We start from the raw sequence: 7,800 nt of genomic DNA on the forward strand, positions 1-7,800 counted from the left end.
CTAGATTGGTTTAGCTTTTGGTTTTAGGCATTAGGAGAAATCTTCCATTTTTGCAAGTACAGGGTGTCCGCAAATTATCCGAACAGCAAAATATTGGAAAGATGATCTCGCATTGAAAACAATGAAAAATCAATGTCCATGTACCTTTTATAATATATCTATTTGTTAACACAAAACACAACATTAAATTTTTTCGAAATAATTGCTTGTTACTGAGATAGGCAAATTTAATTTTTTCGGAGACGTTTTTCCTGAGGGCCGCTAGTCATACTGGAGATGTGTTATCCCTAAAATCTTAAAGAGATGAATCCAAATGTCCTAATATTATTTGAAGTAATCTACAGGTTAGTGGCTTCAAGTTAGACTGGAAATAGAAAATTGTACGGTTCAAATCCAGTGAGTTGTATGGACATTTCTCTTCCGTCATGAAGCTTGGAAAACAGCTCACTTTAAGACACCTTAATACATTTGGGTTGGTTGTGCAATTATTTGAAATCGGAAATGTGTTAAACTTACTTCTTAAGAATATAATAAGCCAATGTTTAAAACCATGCAAGAATATTGAATTTATTATGCTTGATTGTATAGAGCCATGTCTTCAAAGTTTGTACGGATAATTTGCGGACACCCTGTATGAAGAAAAACATCCAAACTTTTTTTGCAATCGACTACGGATGACACGCAGGCTTCGTCCTTTGGCGGAGAGGCCTGTGCCATCCGGGAACAAAGATTTTTGACATTCCTGAGGTAACTCAGGTAAGTCAGAAGTGAAAATATTGTATAATATTGGTCCCAAAATTCTGCCTTGAGGAACACCAGCTCTTACAGAAAGTCTTTCAGACCTGGAGTTCTGATAATTAACCTGAAGTGTACGATTTGACAGATAACTTTGAATTATTCTAACAATGTAGAATGTTGTTTTTAAATTTTACGATCAAGCCTTCATGCCAAACACTGTCGAATGCTTTTTCTGTGTCTAGACGAGCAAGAGCAGTAGAAAAGCCCGTAGATGTGTTGGAACGGATCAATTTTGTTACACGTAAAAGTTGATGAGATAAACCTAGATAAACCGTATAAAGTGATTGAAACGAATCGCCAATTATGGGAATCAGGAGGGCTTATTATTTCACCAGGAACGATTATTTTTTACACAGATGGTTCCGAAATGAACGATAGTGCCGGAGCTGGTATTATAGGCCCGAAGATTCATGTTTCAATACGAGTCTACCACAAAGGCCGAATCACAAAATGCCTTTTGTGATTCGGTCGTCTGTGATTCGGCCTTCTGAGATTCGGCTTTCTGTGATTCGGCTGCATTCGGCCTTTTGTAGCCTACACGCAGAGAAAACAATTTTGATATCAAATATATTCTGAGTCATTACAACAATATTTCTGTATTATCTGCCGGCTTATAATTGCGTTTCATTATTTTAATAACTACTATCAATTTGATTTAACAATTTTTATTTTTTATTTTGACAGCTGGGTCCAATACGGTTCAAAAAAATTTATTTTTGGTTCAATAATTTATTCTTTTGAAACAACAATATTTTTGCATTAAAATAAAAAAAATTCTTTTTTGAAACAAAGTCTTGTTCTTTTTTGATTTTATAATATATTTATTTGAAATAATAAAACATATTCGTTAAGTTTTACATGAAGACAACCGGTGTAGCTTAAAAAATTAATTAATTTATTTTCGTTTTCATTAGTTAACATTTACTACGACAAGCAAATATGAAAATGGCCTTAAGTGCATGTGCCGCTTTCCTCATCTCATATTATTGAATGAAACTGTTTTGCACCGCAAGTGACGAGGTGGACTCATCAGCTAAATCTACTTTCGCTGAGTTAGTTCCAGTATTTCTGCTATAATAAAAAAATGAAATGATTTGATTCAAAACTAGAAAATGATGATCATAACTTACCAAAGCAGGCTTCTATCATGGATTCCGATGTTTCTAAAGTATTGAACTTGTCGATTTATTGCACTTTTGCATTGCAAAGTTCTTCGCGTCGGTTGTTTTCATTTTTACTCAAAAGCGTAAAACAAAATGGCAGATCAGCTCTTTATATATCAGTAAAACGAACTGAAACAAAAAAATCCTCAATTTGAAATGAAGTTTTTTGTCGTTGTTTCAAAAATGACTCTGATTTGAAATGCTGTCAGAAAATTCAAAAATATTTCTGTTTTGTTTTAATAAAAATCATTGCTGCTTCAACGCACTTCGTTTAGTTACAACAAATTGAAAAGTTTTATTGAAAATAACAAAAACAATTATTGTTTTGAATAGCTGTTAATTCTCTGCGTGATAGAATGTATTCGGCCTTTTGTGATTCGGTCTTCTTTGATAATCCCTTCAAAACCTATGGGAAGATGGATGCAGAAGTATACGCCATCTCAGAATCAGGCGTCTTTGAATGCATTAAAATTCCACATGCCAATCGAAATTGGTTTGGGAATGTATAACAATTCTGAAGCAATTGGCTGCGAAAACCCAGGTCCATCTGTACTGGGTGCCAGGCTATTGTGGGATTGAAGGAAACGAGAAGGGCGATTTACGTGCCAGACAAGGCGCAAGTTCTCAGTATGTAGGACCAGAACCTTTCTATGGAATATCTAAATGTGTAACACAATTAGAATTAAAGAAATAGGAGGACAATATAATTCAGTCAAATTGGAAAGCTATAAAAACTTTAAGGCAAATAAAAAATCACTAAGAATATTAATTGGGCTACTTACGGGACACTGCCCGGCAAGATATCATTTGAAAAAGATAAGTCGAAGTCAAACTGATGTCTGTCGGTTTTGTGGCTGTGAAAGAGACCTATCTACATCTGCTTTGTAACTGTCCAGCATTATTTGCTCGTAGGAAAAAAATATTTCAACAAGGGCATTCTAAATCCTCTTGAAATTCGGTTACAGAGCCCTAATCTAATAGTTGAATTAATTTTAAACGTCATTCCGGTTTGAGACTTGGGGATCCCTCGCATCATCAAACAACAGCAGTTATCCTGAATGGTAACTCTTCGTACTGAGCACGTTGCGATAGTTGCATAGTTGCGATAGCACGTTGCGGGGGTATACCACAATAGATCAGTTAATGGTCACAGCGGTTTAAATCCCAAAAAAGGTAGCTCTAGTGATTCAGGAATGTTTAGATTTTTTTTTCCAGGACGCCTTACAGGAGATTCTACGCTGATTTTCCTAGTTATTCTTTTGGCCATTTTGGCCACCTTCAACAATTTATTTCAAAAGTTTTCTCCCATGAATTCCTATTATTGCTGGGCATCATAAAGAGCTTTTCCATAGTATCCTTAATAAGTTTGACCAGGGATTCTCCATGAAGTTCCTCCAGAAATTTCTCCAGTATCTCTTCCTGAGATTTTGTACTTTTAAATATTTTTCAATAATGTTTCGAATAAACTCTCCATGGATTCGTCAAACGTTTATTTATACTATTTTTGTTATGGCTATAGCGGTCATGCGACTCAAAGGTAAAGAAAGGTGGGTAGGCGTCGCAAGGGAGCGACAAGATTGATTTTTTTTTATTGTTAGGCGGTGAAAAATGAGCAAACCATTTTAAAGTCAGTGAGCATCGGAACGTCATCTATTCTACCTAGCTTCTCTACTGGAGCAGGGTTAGCTCAACGCTTTGAGCTTTGCTACCAACACAGGCTATCGCCCAAATACTATAGCGACTATTCCAGCAATTCCTCCGATCATTCATACACAAATTTCTTAAGGATTTTCGTTCTGATGTTTCCTACAGAAAAACCTTCAGAATATTATTCAGAGATTGGATTGATTAAGGTACTGTGGGAGAAGTGTATCAGTGGGGTAAGTGGATCATTTGTCCAAATTAAGCATAAATACTTGAATATTTTGAACGTTTTCGCACCATTGCTTTGTTTTAGGTTATATTATCACGTTCACACTAATACTACTGCAAAGTTTTTTACAGTCTTTCTGGTATAACAAAATGAATATTGCAAAATTCAAATAAAACTTTTCGTGGTTTATGTAAGATGAATTGTAAAAGGGTAAAATATACTAGTTTTACAATTCAATGCATATTATTGTACGTTATTTGATCATATAGATTGCTCTAGAAAGGTGATACAAATATATTCACAAATAGAATGAAAAGATTTCAGTCTGTTAAAAAAAATGTAATTGATATTTTTAAATCACGAGTATCTTTAGAAAACTTCGTTAGCAATAATCCTACAATACTTCTGTATAAATTATGTATATAAAATTGGCGAAATTTCTCAAAAATATTTTACTTGCAATATTTTTTTTTTTCGTTTGAATTAGATCATTAGATAAATAAATTTTAGCACTAATAACAAGAATGAGAGTAATATCATTCTCACTATACAAAATTACATCACATTTGTTTCGAGAATAGATTATTTTTCAATGGTGATCCACTTACTCTACCATGGTGAGGCAAGTGGTTCATTTGGCGCAAATTTTCAAGTCACTTATACTCAACACAAAACAATCAGAGAAATTTAAACAAATAACGTTTTGATGTATATTAGTCCCTCATTTGTTATCCACATAAAAAAAGTTTGAATTACGCTCTTCAGGTTAGCTGTACATAACTATGAAGTTGACCATTGAGTTTTCTGCATCCACATATCCCAAGGTAACTTATTTTTTCAATAATCATCTAAGCATGAAAATCCACAAAGACTTTTTGTCAGTCCAGGAGATTATTTAAGGGGAAGGAGTTTATCATTAATTTCTATAAACGTTCGCTAGGAGAATATTTCATGTTTTGCTTTAGAAACACCTAATGGATTTTTCTAAATTGAAAAAAACCTTTGACGAATTTGCTGGAGACATCCCTGGGAGAATCTATATAAATAAAAATGGAATGGTGTTTGTATGCCACGAAATAACTAAAGTACGGATGAGCGGATTGACGTAAGATTTCCATAATTGCATTCTACAAGGGATACAACGTGATAGTGCGATGAAAAAGTTTTACAACAGTTTACTTGATGGCAAGACGAAGTTTACCGTGACCACTAGTCCTTAATAAATTCATTGAAAACATCAAAAGTCCAACTAAATCGACTGCGAATTTGGTTTTGTAGATCTGACTGTTGTCTAGTGTGATGCTTCCTTCACTAGAAGCAATAACATGCGGTGCTTTCAAAAACTTATCCAAACTTTGATCGATTCTCACTTAAACGATCGTAACCAATTTAAGCATGTTGGAAAGTTTGTGTAAATTTCAGTGGTCCACACAAGTGTATCTTTTTGTATCTCTATATCGTTGACTTCAATAAAAGTAAAACATCCCGTAAAAGAATTTTATTAACCAATGTATATTTTGTAAAAGTCGAATTATAAACCATAGTCCACTAGTTGCATTATGAACATGATAGTAATGATATTTTCTGAAATTCAATGGCATTTGTATATACTAATTTGAATTTTTCTCTTATTTTAGGCAGTTTAGCAATACTAAATGTATGTATCTATTCCATGCAGGATCAGGCGTCGCGTATTGAAGTGTATATAATCCATTCTAAAGTGAGTTGATACGTCAAACAAAAAGTCTATATCATAGTCCCTACAACTGAAATCCTTATTAAGTAGCAGTGATAGCCAATGCGATAAGATTGTACTGTTTGTCCATCATTCTTTATACTGTAGCTAGTTTTATACTTGTTAATAATGTTCAGTTTGTTATGATATTTATTTGGAGAAATATATTGCCAATTTGAAAAGAACAATGCATTGAACGATACGAAAACGTTGAACGATTAATTTAAAACAAAATTATGTGTGAATTTTCTTGATACCGTCGATAGAAGAGTAAAAGTTTGCAAATGAGCATCCGATTGACAATTTTTATTATCTGGAAACTGTAAAATATTCGGAATAAATAGTATATTATGTGTAATCGAAGTTGAAATCTTCTGAGTTTGGATTCACATAGACTGATGACAGCATTGTATATTTTCTCGAAAGGAGATGGGTTAGATGTACCCGTGTTCGCCATTCTAAGGAGAAATATTTATTTTAAATTAAATAAACACTTTTGAATACTGTTAATAGGGTGCAGAGCTACTTGGGTTTCCATGGTTCACATTAGCATGGATGTTTTTTTTTTTCGGTCTAATGGATCATTGAAGGTCACTAATTTGGCGCTCATCGCATCAAAACAGCGGCGCCACCGTATATCGGATTTAACATTGTGACAGCATTGCTGTTCTATCAAAACACAAGACTACGGTGGCGCTATCTATGCTTTTCATAGCGGCCGTTTTGGATCTTTTAATGATCCATTGTCTGAAACTTTGCTATCAGAAGCATGACGCATATTGTGGCCAAATACGAGCTCAGTAGTTTTCGAAAAAAAACACAGCCAAAGTGAATCAAAACTGCCAAAAAGAGAAAACTGCTCTATCTCAGTAGCAAATCTAAGATAACCGAATGACTGATATAAAACAGAAATATTTTCTTTTCAACGATAGTGTAAGTTAGGGTTAATTCAGTAGGATGCATACGACTTACCTCAGTGACTCATCTCAGGGGCTTCCTGGCTTCCCTAATCGAGTGTATTAATTAGGTTGGGAAGGGGTTCCTTCCGCCGCTTTCCAGACCGGTCTACGGCCCACACTCACGCTCGCACGCGACAGCGGCGTCCTTCTCTCCGTAGGACGGACTCACTAACGCTATCACTGGGAGGGGGCCGTCCACACACTTTTCTCACCCCAGTCGACTCACTCACTCACTGTCTTCGTGATATTCACGCTACGTCCACTGTTAGCTTGGGGTTCGTGGCCTAATTGCACTACTATGCACTCGCGGGCGGTAGCTCTCACGGGTTCGAGGGTTTTCTTCAAATCGTGGCCCGTCTTGGCCTCGCACACACGACTTTTCTCCACACACTGATTCTTCGGCCCAAATTGATACCTTTCTTCTCCTTGGCCAACACTATAACACGCGGACTTAACCCAAAAGATGGGCGAGTGGTATTTGAACACGGCGGACTAAGTTTTCGATCTGTCTCCTTCGACGGTTCGAGCACAAGAGAACGATCCCTGTCTGTCTCGCTAACTCGAGACCCTCCGCGATCACCGATGGGTGGAAACTCCAAACCGAAGAGTCGATTTTTGCGTTTCCCTCTTATGTCATCGCGTTTTCGCTGTCGAAGTGGGGCTCAGCATTTTACGGCACGAAAAAGGGGGGATTTTTTTACAAAAAATATTCTAACTCCTACACTCTGGCAAATACAATTTCACGGTAATTGAGTATTACCTATGGGACATTTATTTCAAATGTAACAATAGTTTGAGCATAGATTGTTCATGGATGCCACGATGAGTTTATCGTTTGTTACCTTATTGATCATCTTATGTTTTTTTAGAGTCCGGCGGCGGTCGTACGCCCGTAGCCGTTATAGCAAACTGACACCCGCAAGGTCAAATAAATGGAAAATCTTTCCCGCATGAATTGAAAGCACGTGGTTTATGCAAAATGACAGCAATACATCTATGTATTAGTAATAGATATCAGGAGTCACTGAATACGATGAGTGTACTTGCTGTCTAGTTCATGTACTGTGCTTCGAAGTTGAAAGTTCTGTATGATCTGTGACCGCTGCGCTCATATTTGGAGACATGGGCAGATACTCGCTATAATTGGATTTATCTTGAGACAGACAATAAGTTTGTTGATAAAGAGGAAATTGAACTAAGTTCTCTTTTTGAATTTTATCAGGATGCACAATCCAGATTTTTGAAACCGTTAATGGTTGCCGAAAGCAGGCT

At 36.0% G+C, this 7,800-nt stretch overlaps 1 protein-coding gene across 1 annotated transcript in view; it reads left to right on the forward strand.

Moving 5' to 3' along the window:
- Positions 1-5,555, forward strand: part of LOC5574828 (calcium/calmodulin-dependent protein kinase type 1) — a 41,915-nt gene extending 36,360 nt beyond the window's left edge. Inside the window, exon 3 of the transcript XR_002500343.1 lies at positions 5,472-5,555. The gene's annotated coding sequence lies outside the window, so the exon portion shown is untranslated. The remainder of the gene's footprint in view (positions 1-5,471) is intronic.
- Positions 5,556-7,800: the final 2,245 nt, after the last annotated feature.

Source organism: Aedes aegypti, chromosome 2, assembly GCF_002204515.2.
Source record: "Aedes aegypti strain LVP_AGWG chromosome 2, AaegL5.0 Primary Assembly, whole genome shotgun sequence".
Lineage (NCBI taxonomy): Eukaryota > Metazoa > Arthropoda > Insecta > Diptera > Culicidae > Aedes > Aedes aegypti.